Here is a 27,013-nt window from a genome sequence, read left to right on the forward strand (position 1 = left end):
ATCGAACCGGAGAACCTCTTGCTGTGAGGCAACAACGCTAACTGCTGCACCATCGTGGCTGCCCTATCTTTCCTAAAAGAGTAATTCACCAAAATATGAAAAATATTGTAATTCTCATAACCTAACAATAAACAAACTGTCATATCTGTACATGTTACAGCACACAGTTACATTTCTTTCGCCATGTTATAAGTACTGATGCCATCTTCAAAATGAGGGTTTACTTAATATATTGACATGCTCCCCAACAGAGTTATTCCCCCAAATATGACCAAACATCATATTTTTCACAGCACAAGTGTGTGAATTGTGCAGCATTCAGTTAATTTCCTGTCACCATGTTCCAAGTACTGATAAAATCTCCAAAACAAGACCTCACTCAGCATCCTGATATGGTTCCTAACAGAATTATTTAAACAAGTATGAAAATTAGCATAATATTCATAACCAAAGTCACAAACATGTGTATTTCTCATGTATAAGCCATGATGACAGTTTCCAAATGAGACATTTCTCATGTATGTTCCCCTAACAGATGTATTCACAAAAATATGAAAAATATCATTTTTAGTAACATTTAATAGTTTTCCTTGAACATGCCATTCTTCTGTCCTTTTGTTTTCCATCTGTGGGCATTAGGTGCATATCAAAGTATATCCATAATTGCTGCTGTTATGACATTACGGAGATCACTCAAGAACAGTTCAAACCATTTTTGTTTAGTTGAACTTCAACACTTCTAAGAATGTGAACATGTTCTGCAGTCATGCTGTTATAGCCAATTGCTGATCCACTAAACCTGTACCTCAAGCCATATATGAACCCATTCTGCAAATGGCCTTGTGTGCTGCCTGCTGGGTGTTTGCATTCCTCCATTGCTGGCAAGGTATGATGTCAGATGATACAAAACCACCATGACTAAATCATTTTAAAAATCGCCTTGATTTGAAACCTTAACTCTCCGAGTGAATGGGTGATGACATTGTTGCTTCCAACATGCAAAACAAGGATATCAGGATAGATGCAATATTTCTCATTTAACAATTGCAGAAGTCCACTGCAATGCATCCCTCTTCTTGCAATTCATTGTACTTTCACAGTAAATGTATGGAAGCTCAATTTGTGGAATTGTCACTTCTGGTGACATGGCTGGTAGCCCAGTGAATTTAGGAATGGCCACAGATCCACACTCTCACTAGTCATTTGCTTGCTCTTGAAGCCATGACAGTCTATCACTAGCTAAAAGCATCTGCACAGGTAAGAAATGAAAACAAGATACTGGTGATGTTTAGCAGATTTGTAGGTTTTTACCGCATACATACATGCATAATACACATTACCTTTTTGCCAGTTTGAATCTTCATGCATATCCACAATGTTATTAGTCCCTTGAATATAATTTTTTTTCAAATAATCTTTTATTTTTTCCATAAAAAGAAAAAATAAAAACAATGCATACAGTAGAATAAAACATAAAATTGAAATTCAAGTAACAATGAAAGGGAAGTCAATAATAAAAAAAGAACATGATACTAAGACATGCATTGTTAACTAACTAATCCTATCCACTTAATATATACATCTATTTACACCAATAACCAGCTACCATGACTATGTGTAAAAAATCAGACCTCTTGTTTTGAAGGAACGTGGTACTCCCGTACATAAAAAAACTCTTGTATTAAAGAATATAAAACATATGGATAAAGAACCTTGTGCGCCTTAACATAATTTACTAACACAAAATCACTTCAAATAAGCTTCTCCAAAGTTTATTGAAGTAAGCTTTCTTCCTAGGACTCTTTATGATTAGCTTTTGCACGGAGATATATTTAGTTGCCATCTCTTTAAATCCCCGCCAACACAATTTGCTGCGATCCAACCAATTAAATATGATGTACATTTTGATGAGAGAACATAAAATGATTAGAATATGTAAATGTATTTTAGATATCTTGGAAGGTGGGACATTTAGAATAGCCATATCCCAAGACAGTGTAGAACTGTAGTAACCCATTTTTTTAAGACGCACTTTAAGAGAACACCAAAGTTTATAAGAGTAATTGCAGTGCCACATAATGTGAAGTAGATCGGCTCTCGGGAAGGGGCAACAAGTGCAAACAGTGGATCTATTAGCATCAAATTTATTTAGTATAACGGGGGTATAGTAAGCATTATTGTTTAACATCAATTGGGTGTATAGTAGTTTTTTGAAAGGGGATAGCTCTATAGTAGTTTTTATAGCTAGTAATTTTTGATCAATTGTAATAGATAAACCTTGATTATCCCAGTATCTAGCAAAAAGGCATATCTCCTTGTGAAGTAGGGGGTATAATAATTTATAGGAAACTGAAATTGTATTTTTAGAGTTTGATATTGTAGTAATAATTTCAGTTAATTTATCAATTTCCTGAGAATCAGAAGATATATTACTAGTTTGTGATATTATAAGGTCTCTTATTTGACGAGGAATAATTGTGTATTTGTTATTTACCCTAAACATTGCCCAACTCTGCTAAGGAAGTCCCTTGAATATGATAAGGTCCATTATATGTAATGAGGCAGTAGTACATGCCTACCTATGAGTAAAACACCAACTCATGCAGTCTATCAGAATGACAGCAGGCCGTGACTACTACAAAGGTAAGTATTCTTACCCTGACCAAAGTGCTTTACCTGAAGGAAGGGAGAGTGGCAGGAGAGCTACTCAAAGGCCACATGTAAACAGAAAAAGCAGGTAAGGACTGCCACTCTACTAATTTACCCAGGACAGGCATGGGGCTTTAATGACACCAAAGGGCATCTAAAGTGCTGGCAGCACACTCCATCATTGTCAGCAGTCTGCTTTACCAATGCTTTTTCTGTTTGCATGTGTCCTTTCAAGAATGGAAGGAAGGCCTCACAGGGGGGAACTCACTTAATATGTCTTGTCCTGTCCTAAATACATTTTCTGAAGTTAGCATATGACAGGACAGCTACACAAAAGGCATATGTAAAGAAAAAAACAGGGTAAGGACCACCCTTCCACTAATTTACCCAGGACAGGCATGAAACTTCAATGATACTCAGGGGCATTTTAAGTGTCCCATATCTGTACTGGCTGCCCACTTAGACTGCCAAGACTGGCAATGTCTCATGACTTCCATCAGTCTCAGCAGTCTGCCTTACCTCTGTTTTTCTGTTTGCATGTGTCTCATTAGGAATGAATAGAAGGCACCACAGGGGGAAACTCACCTAATGTGTCTTGCCCTGATCTAAATATATTTCCTGAAGGGAGAATGACAGCAGGCTATGAAATGGCACAAGTGAAAAAAAGAAAAGCCTTACCTCAGTTTTTTTCTGTTTGCGCTTGTCCCTTCAGGAATGGAAAGCAGGCATCAGGGGGAACTCAGTTAACATGTCTTGCCTTGACCTAATTACTTTTCCTGAAGGGAAAGTGACAGCAGGACTGTACAAAGATCACATGGGAAAAGAAAAAGACAAGGCTTCACCCCTGCTTTTTCTGTTTGCATGTGTCCCATTTTTGTTGTGACCTAATTACACTATGCATATCCAGGACAGCAGCAAAGTGAAACTGTGCTAAAAATTCCCTAAGTAACCTACCACCATCCTGGATGACCCTACAATGCATGGTGTTTAAGTATGAGTACATAACTATTTCTGTCTGCCATGGCATACAGTACACTTTCTGCTGTCAGCAATCTGCAAGACAGTTGTGGCTATGGTAATCACAAAAGCATTCAACTTATAGTTGCTCTTACAGGTCTGACACCCCGTGAAGGTTCAGCATATTTCACCCTGATGACACAGTTTCTACATCTCAATTTCCACCATCCCATTGGTTAGTGTGATCCATATTCAAATCGGCTCAAGGGGTCCAGGCAAGTAATCTCAGTATACATCTTCCTCTTTGTGTAACTGGCAATGAGTTGAAACCTTGGTTAGTGTAAAACTGCAACTGTGTTTCAGGAATAATGCATCCAGCATGTGATACTTGTGGGTAGTTGTTACTTTCACCAAACATAATGAAAGCATTCACTAGGGCCACATCCCACAAGAACTAGAACATGTACTGCCACCATTTGTGGGATTTCCTTGTCCTGAGCTATCCTGAGCTGATTGGCTCTGTCCACGCCATTCATGTAACTGTTGCACATGTTCACAACTGGTGCACATGGCCCTGATTCCCTTGTTTCATCATTGCTTCTCCTGTATGTACTAGAAACTAGAAACTGACATGGTCCAGGTTCCTATTAGTTTTTAGCAGAATTAAAGGGCTGCTATCCTTCCATTCAGTATTTTGCAGTGTGCTGCTATGCAGCTGCTTGTAGTGCCTTGCAATGCTTTACCAGTGATTTATCTGTTAAATGTCAGAGGCCATCCTCACCTATTGGTAAGCATGGTTCCATGGCAGTACAGGCCATCTTGCAACAGTTATTGTGTCAGAGAGACAGAGGTAAAGATGGGATGCTTCTTGCCAGTCACCTAGTTATGTCTTTCACAACTTAGTGTGCCAGTCCATCCTCAATATACTGTTGTGGGAGTCTGCCCATACCTTGATCTCATACTTCTCTAACTCACCAGGCTTATACTGCCCAAATGACAAACATTCATAAAAGCCAGCCATCGCTTCATCTGTTGTTGTGTCATGATGCATGTTGCACTGTGTCTTTCAGTCATGAAGTGGAGAATCCAATATGGCTCACACATGGCATAGCATCTCATGGCCCATGGAGCCCTGCAGTAGGTCCAAGTGTCTGCTGTTGCAGTGAAGATACTGCTGAATTTTTTCTAACCACTCACATGTACTCAGCTATAGGGAAGGGACCATATACATGGTGGGTTTCCCATTACTGCCTGTATTCTGAATGGCATATGATAGACACATGTATTCTTAGACTGAAAAATGTATTAACGTCTTTGACACTTACAGGACTCCATCATTTATCAGCCTTGATAGCTGCAGCCTGCCTCTGTCACAACATTAGTTTCATCAGCAATAATGGAGCACAGTTCTTCTCAGAAGATCAAACTGATGAAACTCTGTGGTATCATTGCCCAGGTTGGCTGCAGGGCCTACTGGACCCACAAAGTCATCAGTGTCTTTTGCCATAAGATGTTTTTCCCACATGATGACCTTATATGGTAGGCATGCTTGGCATGCCTTTGTGGGGACCCTGTCATACGTTGGAATGGAATGTCCTCCATGGTTCATGGATGGGAATCCATGACCATTGTCATTACCAACTGTATTGCCTGTCCTTGTCAGGGAAGGACTGACAGACACTCCCTGCAGAGGCACCAACATATTCCTGCTTGAAGAAGAGCTGCCTCAACCCAGATCTAGTGGGTTTTCTCCATCCTACTCCACATACTGAGGATTGCGCTGCACACTAGGAGGCACAGCCTCATCCATGTCACCACTGGGGATGTCAGACTATGGAGGACTTAATTTGTTTCTCAGTGCCACCTGCTCATTCTTGAAAAGAGATAGAGGCAGTCATTCTTTGTGTCAAAGTCAGATTAAATGTGATGACCTTTAGTGTTTTCACCAGCATGCCTTAGCAATGCCAGTGATACCTCATCTTCACTATTATAGTCTCTTTCACACTTGTCTGGTCTGCTATGATATGTTGCAGTGATCTTTCTGGAACTGCTGGGATGGAGGAATCATTTCTCTCAGTGGCAAAGGCCTTCACACAGAGATGTGCCTTTGTCTTCATGTCCACAGCTAGTGGGGTTTAGGTTTATTGGCCTGCATGCAACCATAAAGATTTAAAAAGTAAAAAAGTCATGGACATCCAGAAGCCATGTAGCTAAAACACTTGATGTCCTTAAGGGTTCATTTGCTTATATCCCATGGGCTTCTACTACAAGAGTTTTAAAGTATCACACAGTGAAAGTTGTATCTTGGTTGTTTTTTTCTTGCAGTTTTTACTCTGGTATGGGGTATATTATGGTAGGAAGTCCGAAGCCATATCAGAACCACTTTTACTACCTTTAGAGTGTGTTTCTTCTTCCAAGAAGTAGATCTTGCTTGATTTCTCCTGAACAGATGGCATCTTAGTTGAGTGATAGCAAGACAGGTAGTCTTATACTTGAACTTACAGCTAAAAACACAACCATGTGCCATGACATATTCACCTGCAGACAGGCAGTTTGAAAGCAGCACAGTATAAGATTATATAAGGAATCTGACAAAGAAGAAGCTATTATATTGTAGGATGCTGACTTGCAATAACTCACAAAAAATATGAAATAAAACCCAGGCATGCAGAAATGGATTGTTATAGCTCTTGTCATCACTTTGTAAGTATTTATGCAGACTCAGTATATGACACCTTACTCATTACCTTGCCATGTTTCCCTGCAAAAATACATGAAAATCAGAGTTTGTTAATAAAGTGATATCACCGATAATGTAGGACATTGCTATGCAGCCTTAAATTGATATTCCAAAGTAAGCAACATCTTATCAATTTCCTAACTTCAGTAATATACAGTGTTAGCAGATTAACATGTACCACATGCAGAAAATTCATGCAACTGATCAAAATATACCACAAAAAGAAAAAGAAAATCAAATGTAAAAAAACAAATTCACTAAATCAATGTCTTACATGCATATTTCTCAAAGTGAGATTCTTTAGTAATGCAAACAACAGTGGCAGCTAGTCAGGCCTTTTCCTGTCAGGTGATAATGACTTAGTGTTACACTATAACAGCACACATTGTAATGACAATACAAAAAGAACCTAAATTTAGCATTTTTACTCCTCATCTCTATTGTCCTGTTATCTCCCTTGTCCTTGCTAACAGCTCTAAAGTATCCACCACCCTCAATCGATAACCATCCATGACAAACCTCCTCTGTATCTCCCCCTGATAGCCCGGTTAACCACACCATTTCCCCAGAACTCATCCACTTCAACCCTCTAGACTTCCAGCCATATAGACTCCTACTCATGATAAATAAATCACATACCTATTATAAGTACACTAAACTACAATACAAGTTTACAAAACTCCTACTACACCTTACAAAGGAGCTAAACTGCTCTGGATACAAACAACCCCAATCCTGCCACCCCCCCACCCACCAAATACAATATAACCATCTTACAATGAGCTAAAAATATTACAATGCAAATTATTTATAAATATCAAAAGCAGTTTAATATTTAACGTTTTAGAAAAAGCCATTATTTTTTGAAGTAACAACTAAAAAAGTTCCTTTAACAAACTCAAATTTGAACAAAAAAGAATTGCAACTATTTAATTCTTTGAAAAAAGACAGATCCCTTAGAGTAATGAAGCCAGATAAGGGTGGGGGGGGGTGATGTTATATGATTCTTTGAATTATTTAAAAGCCATATTTGATTTATTGAATGACACCAATAATTAAGTCAGCATTTCTTTAGATCAAGTCAACATAGGGTACAATAGGATTGATTTGTTTTTGGAAGAATATTTACTTAAACAAAGAATTACACCCGACACCTATAACTGGGAAAAGCCGAAAGACACAACAACCTATAATTTTCTGAAAGTAGAAAACCCAGCCATAACCACTATCTTTGGTATGCTTAAAATACGTAAAGATTTGGCAAGCCCCCTTTTAGACCCATTGTTTCAGGGCAAGGTTCCAAAACATATTCCATAGGTCTATTTATTGATAGATGGCTGAAATTTGTTTATCAGTTGGTTAATCATTTGATTATTGGCTCATTTGATTTTCTTGGAAGGCTTAAAAATGACATTTGGAACAAAGAGTAAATATTTCTAACCATAGATGTAGCAGAGCTCTACACCATTATACCCAGGGACAATGGCATGGAACATTTTCATGATAATTTAGTCAAATGTTCCCATTTTACACATGACAAAGTCAGTTTGATTTTAGAACTAATGTCATTAGTGTTAGACTACAACTACATTTTTTTGAGGGGGAGTATTACAAGCAGGTTAAAGGAATAGCTATGGGTGCCTCATGTGCCCCTATTTATGCCAATTTAGTATTGTATGATTGGGAATGTAATTATGTTTTTAATTCTAGGTTTTATCAATATGTCAACCTATATGTCAGATACCAAGATGGCATTTTTATTCTGTGGAAGGGAACAAAAGAATAGATTATTAAGTTTCTTGAATATCTTATTACGTCTTCTCAATTTTTAAAGTTCACTTGTCACTATGACAGAGATGGTATTAATTTTCTAGACACTTTTGTTAGTCATACTAGCAATGGTTTCAAATCCACTGTTTTTAGAAAGTTCATTTTTAGTAATTCTTATTTGGATTTTTCTAGTAATCATCCCTTAAGTCAGAAAAAAAGTATAGTTAAAGCACAATGCATTAAAATAGCTTGTATGACATCACATCAAGAAGATTTGACTAGAGAATTAGATACAGTAGTCAATATGTTTTTAGCTAGTGGTTATCCACTGCATTTACTTGATAACATAAGGAATTATGTTGAGTCCAAATGGGGTAGAAAGTATAAACCTCTTCTTAGTGTGGGATATTTTAAAACTGATAAGGGTAGTCAGGGAGATAATTATGAGAGGGCTTTACTGATAAAGTTTAATAGCAATGTCAGAGAAGCAAAGAATATTTTCTATAACAATATGAGCATACCCAAAAGCTCTCCAGAAAAGTTTAGTGTTATAAGGCCTAAGCCATCATTTATTTTTAAGGCAGCCCAGAATTTTAATGCTGAATTTGAGAATGCTACTCACAATGGGCTTCTAATGGGAATTGTAGATATAGTATGTTTAAGTGTGGTTCTGCAACCAATGTTCCTACATATTTGAAGGAGACACATTGACCGTAGATAATGAAATTAAATCAAATATAAGGTTCATTAGGGGCACCTGCCACTCGAAAGCATTTATATATCTTGTTAAATGCATGGGCTGTTTTGCTTACTATATAGGTAAAACTGAAAGGGCTCTTAGAAAAAGAATACATGAGCATCAGTATCAGATATCGAAGGAGAATTACAATAATGCCCTATACAAACATTCCACTGTTTGTCCAGCTTTCACTAAATATGAGTTTGGTATTTTGGAATAAGTAGTAACCAATTCTAGAAGAGGGTCTATTAATCTGAAACTAGAGGAGAAAGAAATGAAATGACAACATAGGTTGCATGATTTAAAGTTTCCAGATTTAAATGAACACATTTGCATACATAGCATCCATGCTTAAAGAAGTGGAGCTACTGTGCTGGTTAATGAATTAGCTCTCTGTATTAGAACTTGTATTAATGGTCTCCTGTGCTTAAAGCATGAAACTAGAGAGTTAGGTTGTAAAATCCTGTATTAGTGCTCTGTCAGGAGCTCGCATTTGAGAGCAACCCTCTGTGCTTATGTTGCCAACTACCCTCTGTTTTTCCACTAATACCAGCTGTTTAATAACTGTAGTCATTCCAGCTAAGCCTAGTGCCTGATGTTTAACTAGAATCATGTTTATTTTATGTTTATGATGTTAATTCCTATTTAAGAAGTGTTTTAAAGTTTCTGAATTATTGATATCTGTTTCTTCTACCCAACCCACCCCACTAAATACTCTATATTTTTGTTTCCCCTAGCTCTCTCCCCTGTTTCTGCACCTTAACATTGAATCCCAGACCGAGGCTCTGACAATTTTCTGCTAAATATGGGAATCAGACCTACTTATACTGAAAAGCATACTTCGGGAGACTGGAAAGAAAGTATGATAAACTCCCCCTCTGTATAAGTGCAGATAATAAGCTTAAATCCTATCTGAACACATTTTTGTTATTCCTCCCTGGAATACAGATATCTGTAACCAATGTGAGCACAGTACCATGGGAACCTGATGCCCTATACTGACTCTTGCACCTCTCTCATAACTACACCTTAATTATCTCTCTATAACTATATAATATGAGTTATCTAACACCCTGCAAATTAACTGAAACTTTCAATATCTTGAAGTAATCCTGAACCATTCTGGTATAGGGCTGACTGATAGATTTTTAAAAATCAGCAGTTACTCAGTTGGGCCCCGCTCCCACCCCCATTCCTACCCAACCCCATATCATTTCCTTTATATTTATCCACCTTAACCACACCTCTTCTAACTCCTCCCCAGCCCCTCCTACTTCCTTACTGACACACCTCTTCCCCATAGCACCTTCCCACACATTACTGATTATCACTCACCCCTCCCTCCCACTGTCTACACATACTCTACCTTTATATCATTCCTTTCAACCCACAAACATTACTCCTGATACCAATACTCTCCTTCTTTTACCTCCTCACTTTCTGCCACACACATCTACCCCCACCCTACTTCCATCCAACTAATTGGACTCTAAATCTAAGTACTAAACCCTAGGTTCCTCTGCAAACCTGTCCTTCCATCCCAACCAATACTATTCTCCTTCCTAAAATAAAATTATCTCCCCCTCTCCCAACCTCCTCTAAGCATAACATAAGTCCCACCACTTAAACAATTACTCTACTTCAAACCACTACTTCTATCAGGAGACATCCATCCTAACCCAGGCCCCTCCGATCCTACCCTGAACAATAATCCTCTAGTACAAAACTTAACCAACCTCACTCCCTCAGAAAAGCAAGTATCTTTCTACTCTATCAACCTCAGGAGTGTAGTAAATAAAGTTCAGGACTCCCATGCCTGGTTAGCTAACTATACTCCAAACATAATCACCCTAACTGAAACTTGGCTGAAACCATACAATCCAGATAGTAAAATTACCCCACCTGGCTATAACATACTTAGACTTGACAGACAAAAGAAAAGAGGAGGAGGTGTAGCCATACTCTACCTGGATCACCTCTCTATAACTAGTCCTAACCTCCCCCTACCCTCTTTCTCTACAGCTGAACACCTACTTGCCAATCTTAAACTTAACAACTTTACCACCATAACTACTGTAGCAATTTATATCCCCCCTGGAGACAATCTTAGCATACTTGAGAACATCCTATCCCACCTCTCTTGGACCATCCATAATGAAACCATCATACTAGGGAATGTAAACATAGACTGGCTCTCAGTACAAACTCCCAGTACTAACTCCTGTATCAACTCACATGGATTTGAGCAGCTAATCACTACCCCTACCTATATTAACAAATCACACCTTCCACAGTCTCTTCTGAAGTGGATTTTGGTGTCTCACCCCCAAAACTACCATAACCCTCACACTCTACCAAATGCCCTATCACAGTAACCAGACATACTCCGCATTTCACAAGACCTTTCATGTTTATTACTTCCCGCAAAAATCTCATCTTTCAGTCTCGACTCTTTCATTGACCAACTCTGTAGAATTAACTGGTCCCATCTCACTAACCTCCCCTTAGATGAGGCTGTCCAATTTTTAAACTCCATGTTTGTTAACATCCTCAACTCCCTTGCTTCTCTTTGCACAATAATTAATCAAATCTATCACCGCTCCTTGGCTGACCAAATCTACTCAAACCCTTATGAAAAACCATGACAAGATATGGAAATTATGGACTAAAACTAAGACCCCTTCTCTCCTACAGACCTATAAAGAACTTAGGAATCAAATAAAGAAAATTATCTACAAAGACAAAACTAACTTCTATGCAAACCCTCCCACTACCCTAAAATCAGACCCAAAAAAATTCTGGAACACAATCAGTCATATACTACATCCAGGAAACCCTTCCCCTCCAAACCCATGCCAAAATAAAACTCAAGAAGAAACTGCCACTACATTTAACAATCATTTTATTGACTCAATAACTACCATAATAAATGCTCTTCCCACTAGGAAAAATGCTAATAACTCCACAATCTCTATTTCTCCTCCCTATACTTCTAACTCTTTTTCCCTTAAATCTGTTTCAACTACCTATATTAAATCCTTACTCTCCAAACTCAAACCCTGCTCCCCCTCTGCTGATAATCTGACTTTCTATTTCCTACAGATTGCTGCTGAATCCCTAGCCTATCCAGTTTCCATTCTGATTAACCGATCTATCTCTGAGTCATATGTCCCAGCAATATGGAAAACATTCTTCACATTACCTATAGACAAAGGCGGTAATTCTTCTGATATACCAAACTTCAGACCAATTGCTATACTGTCCCCTCTCTAAGATTCTAGAGAAATGCATTCACAAGCAGATAATGTAGCACCATCTACAAGATAGCTTTCTAACATACACACAACATGGATTTCATCCTAAACACAGTACTACAATTGCACTAATATCCTTCATCGATACTGTATCACTGGCCTGTGACAACAATAAACTAGTTTCATGTCTCTTCCTTGACCTCTCCAAAGCCTTTGACACTGTCTCTCATCCCCTCCTCTTGGACAAACTCTTTCATTTAAAATTCTCTCCTCCCACCATATCCTGGTTTTCTAGCTATCTCTCTAACCACCAGCAAGCTGTTAAATGGCATTCTGCACTATCCCCCCCTTAACGTGCCAGTGGGAGTCCCCCAAGGATCTATACTTGGGCCACTGCTCTTTAATATTTTCACTAATCTACTTTACACCTCTTGTCCCCACTCTACACTAGTACAATATGCAGACTATTCAACTGTTATCACCATTGCAGACAATGCATCTGACCTCCACTCTACTACCCAAGCATCATTCAACACCATAGAGACATGGCTTTGTGATAAATTAATTCCCAACCCTAAGAAAGCTAAGCTCCTACTCTTCCTCCCTGAAAACCTCATCAATCTCAAACCTACATTTTCCATCCCATCAAGGAATAACACTATCACTACTGCTGAACCCAGCACTAAACTGCTGAGAGTCTTAATAGACAATCAGCTTAAATTTGATCTCCAAGTCACTAATTCTATCAAAAAGACTCACCAGAAACTTGGACTTCTTTATCGCAACAAGAGACATTTAACCAACACAGCCAGAGTAACTCTCTCCCATGCATTTCTTCTTCCCACCCTTCTTTATAGCTGTCAATTTTTCACAAACCTTAACACCACACTAATTACAAAGTTGGCCAGATTTGCTGCAAACCAAGCCTACAAATCACACCATTGCTTATCCCTTAAACAATTGGACTGGCTCGAACTCTCTCATTTGCTCCTACTACATCAGCTACAAATTATCCACTCCATCCTCTATCTACCATCTTTCTGTCCTAGTCTTCTATCTATTATATCTAAATATTCCCCAACCAGGGCACTACATAGCTCAGACAAAGACTTCCTACAGATTTATAACCCCAAAACCAAAACAGGATACTTACTCTATAACTATAACCCTGCTGCAACTTGAAACCAACTACCCAAAGAAATTAGGTCCCTTGACCATACTAAGCATTTCAAGCTAGCCACTCAGAGATACCTAACAAACAAATGGTACTGCCACTGTAATCATCCTTCCTGAAACTACCTTACCCCAGCTTCTGATACCTCCCCCTCCATCAGTCCACTCATTCATATTTCCCTGTTCTCCCACAATATCCTCCCCTTCTATTCCTTCTCCCTCATTTTCCTCTCCTCCCCTTGTAGGCTGTAAATGTTTTAGGTTTGTTGTGCTTTTTTACTTTTTTATTGGTTTAATATACGTAAAGTGCATTTACCTATAGTAATATTGTACGATGGTCCTTTAAGAAATGTTATTCACTTTAATGGTTCAATTATTAATGGTATAAAAGATGCTTTTGATTGCTATGATTTGATTCTGAAGAAGTCCTACTCTACAGGACAAAAGCATGTAATCCTTGTTGTGTGTTCCATTTTTAATGTGGTTTTATAATAAAAGGAGAAGTCTGTTTTATTGACTGATTTTTATTTTATTTTTTAGAAGTTGTTTTTTGTTTTTGCACCTTTTGTGTAGTTTAATATTTGAGTTTTCCAAAGCAGTAACAAAGTAACAGGTTCCAAAGTAGTAGTGCTTTGATCATTAGAAAGGTAGGTAGGGTCGAGGCATTTTTTGATGAAGAGAACTTCAAAGTTAGATAAAAAGGGGGAGGATGTAATAAGAGTAAACTTTAAACACTGAAGTAGAAAAATAAAGCATTTACCAGATGCTATTTACATTTGTGTGGTAAAATGAAATACTTGTTGTTGAAAAAATGCTGCTTTTCTGCTTCTGAGAAACTTTTAATAACAGATTGTACAGACTGAAAAAAAATCAAATGTCATGACAATGGTGGATCCAAATGACACAAACCAGCAATAAACCACTACAGTCTTCTTGTAAGATACCCAAAAGTCTTTATTCAATTAAGTGCACAAGAAAAGCATAGAACTTCATTAGACCCTAAATAAAGCAGTGACAAAATCCCTATTTAAAACTTCCTTAAATCACATATTACTAAGCATGACATTCTTAAAGTTATAACCTTACCATAACATGTGATCTGCTTAAATATTTATAAAGTAACTTGATTTGCACTGAAAATGATCACTGTCCATTTAAAATAATTAAAATCACTTAAACACTTAAAATAAATCCTTGAAGATGAGTTGTAAATGGTTTACTAAATGGTTCAGTTAAGTATAACATTTTATATATAATTCTATTATATCAAATAAAAATCTATTACAGAATTATTTCATTATTTTTAATTTGTTAATGTTGTATTAATGCATAAGGAATTAGTATGGCAGCTTAAGTTACATGCTACAGAGAGCCTCAGGTTAAATGACCAAGTAAGTGTCTGTTTCAAGTGTTCTAACAGTGAGGGCTACTATGTTATAGATTCATCAGGTAATAAAATATTTATACAACATTATCAAATGAAAAAATCTTAAGTAATTTTATGATGGATTTTCTGTTAGATATAGTAAGATCAATTTAATAAACTTCAGATATGATAACATTTTATTTTTATATTGGTATAACACTCCCATGCCCAAAAACACACTTGAATCCTGTTGCCATTGTGTCCAAAATGTTTTCATCTCAAAATGAGCAGTCAACAGATGCAATATTACTAATACCATGTGTCAGTGTCAAGTAAATACCAACACAGAATGTCACAGGGCTGGGTAGTGTAGTATGCCTCTCCCATATGCTTATCTGTACTGGTATCCATAGCATCTGTCCAGTAAGTATTGTGGGATATACTTCTCACTGCCCAAAAGATATCTACTATCTGGCCCAGGAAATTGTGTGTTGGGGGAGGGTGAAGGGAGAAGGCAACTCCATGACTGCCCTTATAAAGGCAGGGAGGGAGGGAAGATGGTGTCACTTCAATAAAGTGGTGAAACTCCTCAACCAGCTCTTGCAAATATAGCCTCCCTTCATGTCCTGCCACCTAAACCTTTTATATAGGCACAGGCTGTGGCAAAACCTTCTTCTAGCAAAATCCCTTTGCCTACACATATCCCTCAGCTTGTGTGACATCACAGATTTCTAACTAAAAAGATAAATGGCTTGAAAAACCCTTGGGTATTTAGAGAGAATTGTTGATGTTACAATGTGCTCCTATTCCTTTCCAGAACAAATGGTTCCTAAAATTTCCACTTAAAGGAATTAAACCTTCATCAACAACTAAGAAAGACAGATTGGCATAACAGATTCATATCCCAGTATATCCTGTCATCAAACTAACACTAGATATCAAGCAGAGTAGCACCCTTGCTACCTTCCATGATTGGATGGGTGACCTCTGCTTCTTCCCCAGTCTGTCTTGTGTTGCCCTTTTTTGAATATGGGTTATTGTCCAGCTTCCAATGGTCTGCATACTGATTGCCTAGTACCATCCTATAAATCCAGCCTAACAACCTGATTGTAGATCGGAAATCAGTGTGTTTTCTGGACTGTTATAAAGGCAGCCCAGACAGTGAAAGATGCCAGTTGCCACAATGGTTAAGGTATTTGTCTCCCGTACACAGGTACAAGGTTCGATCCTAACCTCCGGCCAATGCCTGTTTGGTGTTTACATGTTCTCCATGTGCTTCTGTGGGGGCTTTCCTTCAAAAGCTTGCTGAATGTTTCCATCTCAAACTCACCCATGAAGCAAAAATATGGAAATTGACTGGATAGAAAGTACAAGGAATTACTCAAGATAAGAAGAGGAGAAAATAGGCCTAATTGAAGAAGAATGGCCGTGCCTCAAAACAGCATTTATTTATTATTTTATTTATTTTTATTTTTAAATTTGTTAACCAGGTTAGTCTGTCTGGGTTCTTAGAAGTCCCTTTTCAGCAGAGACCCAAGGAGAAAAGCTCCCCCCAAAAAAAAAAAAAAAAAGTTTAAGTAAACAAATAGTAAGAACAAAGATAAACACAGATCACATTTTAAGTATACATACTTCTGAAGTAATTACATAACATGTAATAAAGGAATATATAGAATGGATAGAAATACAATACAATACATATATGGAAATTTTCACGTAGTATGGCAAGAAACTAAGCAGAAATATGGTAAGACTAAGGTCACTACATTGCTGAACCAAGGTACTAGGCATGAAGTAAGTAAATATACAGATAAAGTTGTGTGAACTTTGGAAGTTAATAAATAAATTAAAGAACAGTAAAAAGGGATTATGGGAATTGAGTGTAATATGAGCTAACTAATATGGAATATGACGGAAAAAAATGTGTAGGTAGTAGTAAGAGAGAGAGAGAGAGGTAGAAGAGATGCAGTTATGTGTGAGGACTACAGAACAGATATGTGGCCAAGCCAGCTATAGAAATAAGGTACATAAAGAAAGCTGACAGTGGAAGTCCAGGAAGTCATCATAAGAAAGGAGGATTGCAGGACAAAGTGGAACATAGAAAAGACAAATGAGGCTAGGAAGGAGTACTGTCTGGGTAACAAGGAAGCTAAGAAGGGAGTTCTACCAGCTTCTAGAAAGTGACTCAGTATGAGGCATAGGTTGCAAGACAAAGACAGAAAGATAAAGTCAGACACCCTTTTGCTCACCAGGCCCACAGGACATCAGAGTTACAGGGAAGGAGTACTAAGAATGAAAAACAAAAACGCAGAGGCTGTACTACCCTACGATGAGAGAGGAGGAAGAGCCCATCAGGGAAAGCAGCAGGCTCAAATGAGTTTCCATTAACACCAAACAATAACACCCCCTATATTGGTCAAGCTAGCTTGATTCACTTGAAGTACTCTATATCCAGCTGATCATAGGCAAAATACCTGCCATATCATCACTAGCTACAGGTCCTCAACTGTGAACCATGAAAAACACTTGGCATACCTAAAGTTACTAGTTACTTGCATCACTTACCATTCAGCCCAACACACTACTGATGGGTCATTCAACAGAACCCCTGGCATAAATATACTATACAACAGAAGGCCGAAATTCCTGTCTAAAAGTAAGCGGGAAGGTGCTCAACAGAAAAAAACCCTCATTAGTCTCAACAGGCAAATCATGATGCTGGTCAAGTCTTCAAAAGCTAAATATGAGACTAAAATAGCCTCCCAAGCTAAGGATAACCATAAAGTGTGTTTTACCCCTGTTCAAAGCAAAGAACACAGCCTCTATGGGACTAGATTTCATCCCAGGCTGTTTTCTAAACAGGCTAAAACATGAACTAGCATCACCACTAAGTACCCTTTTCAATCATAGCATAACCACAGGCTTTGTTGCTGCAGAATGGAGGACAGCTACAGTTATTCCCCTCCACAAAGGTGGCCTAGCAACAGATCCAGGGAATTATAGACCCATAAGCCTGACCAGCCTCATCTGTAAGGCCATGGAATGTATCATTATGTACCTCATAAATATATAGGTGACTTCCAAACCCTGGATCCTACCCAGTTCGGCTTTGTGAATGGCAGATCCTGCCTGCTAAATCTGGTGGATTCTTTTGATAGTGTGACATAAGGCCACTGATGAGGGCAAATCTGTGCACAGAGCATACCTCTACTTGGCAAAGGCTTTCGACACAATCCCACATTCAGGCATTACCAATAAACTTAGCAAAATGAATATAACCCCTTCTTTGTAAGATTAGTTGCCAACCGCCTCACAAACCAGATGACACACACTATCAAAGTGGATGTGGGTGACTCCACATCAACCAGCAGATCTGTTACCAGTGGGTTGCCACAGGGGTCAGTGATGGGCCCCCTACTGTTTGGTATGTACTTCTCAGAAGTTCAAGTCAAAACTAAGAGGTTGTGACTGACCAAGTTTGCAGATGACTGTAAACTAGGTGCAATCATTGAATCCCCAAATGATGTTAGTATACTCCAAGATGGTCTCACACAGACCAACGACTGATGTATTAGTCACAGTCTCAAGCTGAATGCAAAGAAATGCATCATAATTCCCTTTGGCACAAACAATGTCCCTTCCCACTATTAAAATCAATAACAATACCCTATGTACCCATGAAGTGGTAAGGGACCTGGGATCACAGGTTGACTGCAACCTTAACTTCAACCACCACGTGTCTACCATTGTAAGGAAAGTTTTCCACATAGCTCACTTGATTAGTAAACACATTGCTTCAAGAGCAAAAGAAGTTATAACCCCCTTATACTCTGCACTTATCCAGGCAGTAATTGAGTATAACGCGCCATTTGGTATGTACCGTAGTAAGCACCTGTAATTAGAGAGACCTCAGAGGTTTCTAACAAAGAAGATCAAGGGCCTCCAACATGTGCCTTACATGGACTGACTAAAATCCTTGTCACTATACTCCTTATCATATAGACTTCTTAGGGGAGCCTTATGCCTGGCCTACAGAGAAATCCAAGACCCAAACCTAATGAATTTGCTGCAGATCCATAAATCAAATCAGTCCAGAGCTACCTGTTGCAGGGACTTAAATATGACCTGCAACTTAGGACATGCTGGAGGGACAGATTTATCTACCAGTGACTGCCACATCTTTGGAACAGGCTACCAATTCATGTGACATAGAGCACCTCCATGACACTGTTCAAGAGGAACCTGGATGAATGGATGAGGCACTGTAAATTCTTACTGGGGATAGCACCCACAACCCTCCTGGACATGGGCAGTCATCACTAAATGCAGTCTAGTACCTCTACTGTATTATATTGGGTTGAAATGGCTAGGCTTAAAATGACCTCCAGGTTGATAGCCTAGTAGTCTCCTATTATTTCCCCTTTTTCTCTTCTCTCAAACACATTTAGAATTTGACTGCTTTATGAATAAGCATGAACTGACTTTCTGTGAGTCTGAAACTCATTTAATTTCTTAAATATATAAATCAGTGTGACACGTGGACAGCTGCCAATATAAAATGAAAAAAATAGTTTTCTCCACTTATTTGGAGAGGCTGAATTTGGAGAGGCTGAAGTTCATCAGTACCAGACATATCTAAACAAGAAATTATAGAATTCAAAATCTGTTCAGAAACAAGCCAGAAAGGACATGAGTGCTCAGATGAGGACACTGTTAGCCAGTAGTAATTATAGCACTGTATATTGTAGAAATTGAGGAATTGTAAAGATACAGAGACTAAGATAATGGTGAGGGATTTCCCTTCAGTGGATATTACTGAGCTGTGGAAGAGAGTCAAGAAACTGGGAGCAAAGTGTAGTAGTAAACAAGCTTTGGGATAGGTTAGTGATTGGATGAACAGAGTTATGGACAAGGATGTGAAAAGAGGAGAAAAGCAAAAAGGGTAAACCTAGATAAGGCTAGCAATTATAACATATGCTACAGACTACAAGAGGTGGAATGGCAGGGCAAGAGGTGAGGCACAGTAAACAAAGCTTGCAGTAGGGCAATAAAGGTAATGAGACCCACATAGATACAAGCTGAAAGGGATATGTCAGCAGGGAACTAGAAGGAAAACAGAAACATTTTTAGAAATATTTTATTTATTTAACATTTGTTTACCAGGAAAGTCCGACTTGGAAAAGCCATTTTTCAGTGGAGGCTCAGAGAGAAACACTACAGCCACACATCTTTGTAACATGGGAGGAAACCAGAGCACCTAAAACCACACAAATGCAGGAGAGGACATGCATGCTCTGCACAGAAGACACCCCAGCCAAGAATCAAACCAGAAAACCTCTTGCTGTGAGGTGACAATGCTACCGCTGCACCACCGTGCTGTCCATAAATATAGCAGAAAGGATAAGGGAGGAACAGACATAACCAAGTAAAGATGGGAAAGACATTATAGAAGAGGCACTGAAAGGATATTTTGTTTGGTGTTCAAAAAGAAATGCAATGAGAAAGTGTTAAGCTAAAGAGAAGGCAGTGCTGAGTGAGGACAACAGTGAGCAATCAGACACCATGATAGAAATGGATATGGATGAGGTAAAGGGAAAAGTGGTGGCCCTTGACAAGGCTAAAACAAAGGACACTGTGGGATACCTCCCAGAATTCCTAAGAATCTGGGCAGAGTGTTAGCAGACCCTAAGTTAGAGATCTTCAAGAGATCACTGGCCATGGAAGGACTGCTGTGGACCAGGGAATAGTGAATGTTGTGCCCATGTCCACAGGACTAGCAGAACAAATCTGGGATTCATACTCTTTTGTTTAACAGCAGTGACAGAGAAAGTTGGAGAGAATCTTGAAGAGAAGGCTTTTTGTGTTACTAGAGGACAACTGGACAACAACAAGCAAAGGTTTACAGATAGAAAAAAAGTGCCAGTGAAACACATCCATATTTTTGATGGGGTTAAAGGTGTATTTCACAGGAAAATATAATTAGGTGTAGTATGCCTGAATTTCAGGTGGACCCACTTAGGCTGTTGCTTGGAAAAGTTTAAGATGTAAAGGAAAGGACAAGATTAAGAAACCTGACTGCAGCATGGCTGAATGACAGGCACAGAGAGTTGTGAAAGAAACGATTCTAAGAATAAATAAAGTGATAAGAGGAGGTCAGTAGGAGTCAATCCTAGGTATACACTTTTCAGTGTCTTTGTCTCAGACATCTGAGGGAATAAAGATTAATATTCAGCCTCTTTACTAAAGATCATCTTCTAGGAGAGTTGAGCTAATGGTAACAGAGCAGGAAAGGGATCTGGGGATGCTCACAACTAGGCTGGACAACTAGCACCAGAACAAGAAATCAGTTGTAGCAGTAATCAGAATCATTGAGATTTGTTTTGTTTTATGTTACTTTACAGTTTTCAGAAGAAAAGGGATGATGCATCCACCTTCCAGGGCCTTGGTCAGATCATACTTTAAATACTTCATGCTGTTCTGGAGCCCATACAAGGAAAGGCAGCTCAGGCTGCTGAAGTATTTGACAGTAGTCACCAAAATGGTGCATGAAATGGAAAACAAAGAATATGACCAAACATTAGCATAGCCATAACTCTTCTCACTAGAGACCACAAGAGTTAAAAGTGTGATGTGCATACACACGATCATGTTAGGTAAATGTGAAGGAATCATCTTCACCAGGAAGGGCAGAGGGGAGATGAGTGGCACAAGTTGTGGATAGCTGGGCCTAGCTACCATCTGAATCTTCAGAAGTACTACTTCACAGAGAGTGCTGTGGATGCACTGAATAGATTACCGGAATTATTGGTGATGGATAAATAATCAACAGAGGTGTTCAAGAGGGCACATGGCAGGTGGTAAAGAGAAAAATAAGAATGGATAGGATGTAGAATGTTTAACATGTTTAAAGAGTAAACTAAGTAGGATTACTTTTTGCCTTCAAGTTAATGTAATCAAATGCACTGTAATTTAAATGACATATCATATACAGTAATCTAGGAGCCGTGTTCTTACCAACAGTGCAATAAAACCTGTCTAATTCCTCTACTACCACAGCACTGCAGATGTACTTCTCCATAACCCAGATACTAAGCTTCACCCCCCCTTAACAATTCCACTAACCGACCTAATCTCAAAGGTCATCAGACCCAGAACTATTGCACCATTAGCCCCCAGGAACTACCGCCCCATTAGCCCCCCCGGGAACTACCACCCCATTAGCCTAATGAGCCTGGCCTGCAAGGCCATGGAACGTATCATCATGAAACTTATAAACAAAGACATTGGTAATCTCCAAACTCTGGACCCCACCCAGTTTGGGTTTGTAAAAGGCAGATCATGTCTCCTAAACCTGATTGACTTCTTTGAAGCAGTCACCAAAGCCGTAGACGAGGGTAAGGTGGTTCACACAGCCTATCTAGATCTCACCAAGGCTTTTGACACCATCCCCAACTCTAGAATTATAGATAAACTCACTAAACTAGGTATAAATGTCTGTTTCACAAGATGGGTTGCCAACAGGCTTACTGACAGAACCCACACTGTGAATGTAGCAAACTCCAAATTCGACTTCAGACCAGTGACAAGTGGAGTACCACAAGGGTTCAGTCCTGGGTCCTCTCCTGTTTGGTATCTACTTTTCTGAAGTACAGGCTAACACAGAAGGTCTTTGGCTAATGAAGTTCGCAGATGGCTGCAAACTAGGAGCCATAAATGAAACTCCTAACGATGTGGACATCCTACTGAAGGGCCTCACTGAGACAGATGCCTGGTGTCGAAGCTATGGCCTCAAGCTCAATGCCAAAAAATGCATTGTCATCACCTTTGGTAACTCTGTACCCATGAGCTACCACATAGGTGGTAGTCTATTTAACACCAAAAGTGTGATATGAGACCTTGGGACATAGGTGGGCAGTAGTCTCTCCTTTGATAATCACATCACCACAGTAGTCAGGAAATCCTTCTACGTGGCACACTTCATCACAAAAGGTTTTTCATCTACGAAAAAAGAGGTAATTGTTCCCCTCTACTCATCACTCATTAGACCCATTATAGAGTACAATGCCCATTTTGGTATGTATTTCACAAGACATCTACAACAACTGGAATGACCACAGAAATACTTCACAAAGAGGATTACCAGCCTCAAACAGGTGCCCTACGCAGACCGTCTAAAAAAACTCCAGCTTTACTCTGTCGCATATCGCCTTCTCAGAGGCGATCTCTGCCTAACATACAAAGCTATGTCAAACCCAGAGCTGCTGGACATGCTCCACTTAAAGAAATCCCAATCCCTCCGAGCTACACGCTCTAGGGACCTAAACCTTATCACAGCAATAAACAGAACATGCTGGAGGGATAGACTCCTGTCCCAGAGACTTCCCATACTCTGGAACAAACTACCTATCTGTATCAAACAAAGCTCCTCATTAGCACTCTTCAAGAAAAATCTTGATGATTGGATGGGAAATAGGAAATGGGATTACCTCTGTGGCTTTGCTCGACATGGGCATGGGAAAATAATTTTCTTGGGTGGCGAAAGCCAGGGTACCTTTTTGGCTAGTCTTGTATAGGGCCTAGGCCCAATAGCCTAGTACCTACCTATGAACCTATAAAACTTAATGCAAAATTAAAAAGCTTGCACAAAAGTAATGAAACTATAACTTTAATTAAAACATACATATGCTGTGTACCCACATCCTTCCTCACCAGTTACAAAACCAAAACCAGAAGTAAAGCAAGAAATGATAAAAATTTAACCCTCTCTAAAATGATACCCCCAACCATTAGATCAGTCAGAATAATAATAATGATAATAATAATAATAATAATAATAATAATAATAATAATAATAATAATAATAATAACAATAATAATAATAATGTCAAAACGTAAAAAATATATAAAGTAATTCCATAACTCAATATAATGACTTCTATTCTCAAAGCAAAGATGCAATAAGAATAGTTCTACTTTGCCAGAAAATAACCACAAAACCACAAATGCTTTGAAAACATTGATTAAACAGAATAGCATAAAATAGTAAAACATGATAATGGGAATATGTGGAAGAGTCAAGTCAGATATGTAAAATATTTGGTAGTGCAGGGATAAGAAACCTGTTTTTTTCCTCATGACTTCATCAATCATTCTAAAGTTTGTTCTTTGACTTTACAGTTCAACATAGTTTATATATCTGACCCAGATCAAACCTGTTTCATACAGCTATACAAATTCCTGGGATTTGAATTTTCTATTTTTTTCATGAAAAGAATAGTAAATCCCAAATTTGGACTATCTGAGGTTTTTTTTTTGAGGGGGGGGTTTGGAATAAGATTTTCACAGAACATAACATTTTCATCACTACAACTTGCATTTCTTATATTTACTACTAATACTGTCAGCTTGCATTATTGACTGCTCTGTACTTATAATGTTTTAATTTTGCATCTCTGTCTGTATATATGGAACTACTTTAGTTCCTTGGTGACTTTATTTCTGTGACATATAGAATATTGTTTTAGTGTGTTCTGTCTTCACAGGGATTGTGATTTCTCTGTGCCTTGTAATTGCAGACTGTTGACACACAATGTATCCCTAATGAACTTGGACATCTTCCTTGTTTTCCATGTTACTGGTTTACTTAGCTGCATAGATGCTTTCTGTATTTTAATAACAGTTCCCTTTTTATGTGGCAGTAGCATGATGTGTAAAAGAAGGGATATATTTTCTAATTTCATTCATTATGTTTCAGTCCATCTGAATTTCTTGTAACCTGCTTAAAACTCGTGACAGACTAATCCAAGTCAAAGTATCCACCAAATAAATGCCATATTTGTTACTCTGCTCCATTATGCTAGATATAAGTCACTCATAACCCTATTACACTCATTCTTGACTCCTCTCTGTATTTATCTGATCTTCATCCACATATTATCTATTTTATCTAATATTTAACCTCACTTGCATATGAGAAGACTTTTGAGTGTTTTAAAAACTTCAAATTTCTAGATTAACCTAGAAAATTAGGGTTTCAGCAAGCTTATGCAAACTAAAAGTAAATAGATGTTAAATCGATTCATATCTGTGGCAGTCTTTTTTCAACAGGTATGCTTTCTCATAGTTGTGTGATCCAGGATCTTGAAGTGGTGTTTTGTATGGTTGCCACTTCAAAGAGCCACATATACCTTTTTCAGTAATATTCTATTTAATTATCCATCAAATGCACTAAAAAACTGTTTCCACAGTTACTGATCACTGTGAGAAGTTTTTCAAGGAACAGTTTCCAGGGAGACAGCATATCTTGCGAATAATAAAAAAATATCTGTCCATTAGAACTGCAGTCATGTTTTGTTCTGCCAGTGTCTGCTTGACAGACATGAGAACTGAGTCACAATGCTTTTATTTTTATTCTTAGACATTGTTACAGATGCTTATTACTGCACCGAGACTGGCATTTCTATGTGCTTTTGTACATTATGTCTACAATGCAAAAGGTTTGGTACAGAGATGATTAGTATAGGAATGGAATGATCTGAAAATTAAAAAAAAATCTTATTACAAAATTAGCAAAGTACAAGAATATGAAAGGACTAGAAATAAGGCAAAAAATAATGCATAGTCTAAACTCATTTAAAGTGACAAGAATGAAAAGCAGGTTGAAACATAAAGGCTAAACTACAGTAGCATTGTTTCATAAATGCAATCAGTATACAAAAAAGTAAAGCTGAAAAATACTCACCAGATATTATAGGGGCATATTTAATATAATGCATATGTTTAGTATATCAGCCATGACAGAAGCATGACTTTTATGGTTTTTAAGGGATTGTTAAAAGTTAATTTTTATGAAAATTAAAGGAAATTAGGCATGTGTACATGGGGACAGCTGGCGAAAGGGTGAATAGAATGTTCAGTGCAATTAGATGACAAAGCTTAGTGTCACCTTTTGATGTCAAGTATATTTATTTATCCTTTCTACCTTAGCCCCTCTAGACTAGTAGCCTCTTTTCAGGGAAGACTAGAAGTGGTATTAATACCACTAGTGGAAACTTAGCGTGGGCATCCAAGAACTTCCCTTACTCTTTTCAGTAGGTGAGATGGGACCTTTTACATCCATCTGAGCTACCGCCAGCTCAAATAGATGAAGCCTCGGTTTAAAATCTCATCTGAAAGATGACACAGCACCCACCCCCCCATTCAGCACTGCAGTGTCAACAATCAATTTACCTCATGTGAGAATAGAACCCGCAGTCTTCTTCAGCAAAGGAGAATGTGCTGCCTGTTGCAGCCACTCACATTGCAGATATTGAAATTGTCTAGCCAGTGACTACAATGTAATCCACCTGTTAAGAGGTCACACATAGCCAGGGCTCCAAAGTTTTTGTTAACTATAAAAGTTTTTTTAGTGCCTGACCAACTTCAATACCTCTGGTGCCAGCATAATGCTGTTAAAAGTCTATATGTTATTTAAGCAATAACCCATGCCTAGGTGTGGGTACTGCTGGATTTACCCGCAGTTGGTGTGGTTTGGTCATGAGGGTGAAGCTTGAGTGGCCAAACAAAGACAACCATGGGTAAATTCAGCATTACACACACCCAGAAGTGGGTTATTTCTATTATACAATGACATTATTTAAGAAAAAAAAAGTACTTACTTTTCTTAAATAATGGCATTGTATAATACCTCCATGCTGCCCTTCCGCACTTGTCCGGTATTCTCCAGCAGTTCTGATGTACTGTGCATGCATATCGTTACACAGTACATCAGAGCTGTGTGTGGAAGCAATGAAGAAAGGAAGATCTCCGTTGTTTTTTAAAAGGTGTCTCGCTATGTTAAAAGAGTTTAACATAGCGAGATAGCTTTAAAAAAAGCAACGGAAATCTTCCTTTCTCCGTTGTTTTTTTTTAAAGCTGTCTCGCCATGTTAATGAGTTTAACATAGCAAGACAGCTTTAAAAAAGCAATGGAGAAAGGAAGATCTCTGTTGCTTTTTTTAAAGCTATCTCACTATGTTAAACCCGTTTAACATAGTGAGATAACAGCAACGGAGCTCTTCCGTTCTCCGTTGCTGTCTAACACACAAAAAAAAAAAAGACTTACACTAATGGAAAACGTCCGGGCGACCGGACCTTTTTCCATTAGTATCAGTCTGATTTACAACGGGCACACTGACCAATCAGTGTGCATGTTTTGGAATATTAATGGGGGGTCGTTGTATAATTTTTTTTCTTATGCCAGCTCTGTTTTGCATTCACAAGCCAGTCATATAAAGGGATGTAGATATCTCTTATGCAGTTCTTTATAATGCCAAGCAGGAACCTTAGTAATTCAGTCCTAAGCCTCAGGTCTTGCAATATGCGTGG

This window comes from Protopterus annectens, chromosome 2.part0 (genome assembly GCF_019279795.1).
Source record: "Protopterus annectens isolate FY-2018-M chromosome 2.part0, PAN1.0, whole genome shotgun sequence".
Classification (NCBI taxonomy): domain Eukaryota; kingdom Metazoa; phylum Chordata; order Ceratodontiformes; family Protopteridae; genus Protopterus; species Protopterus annectens.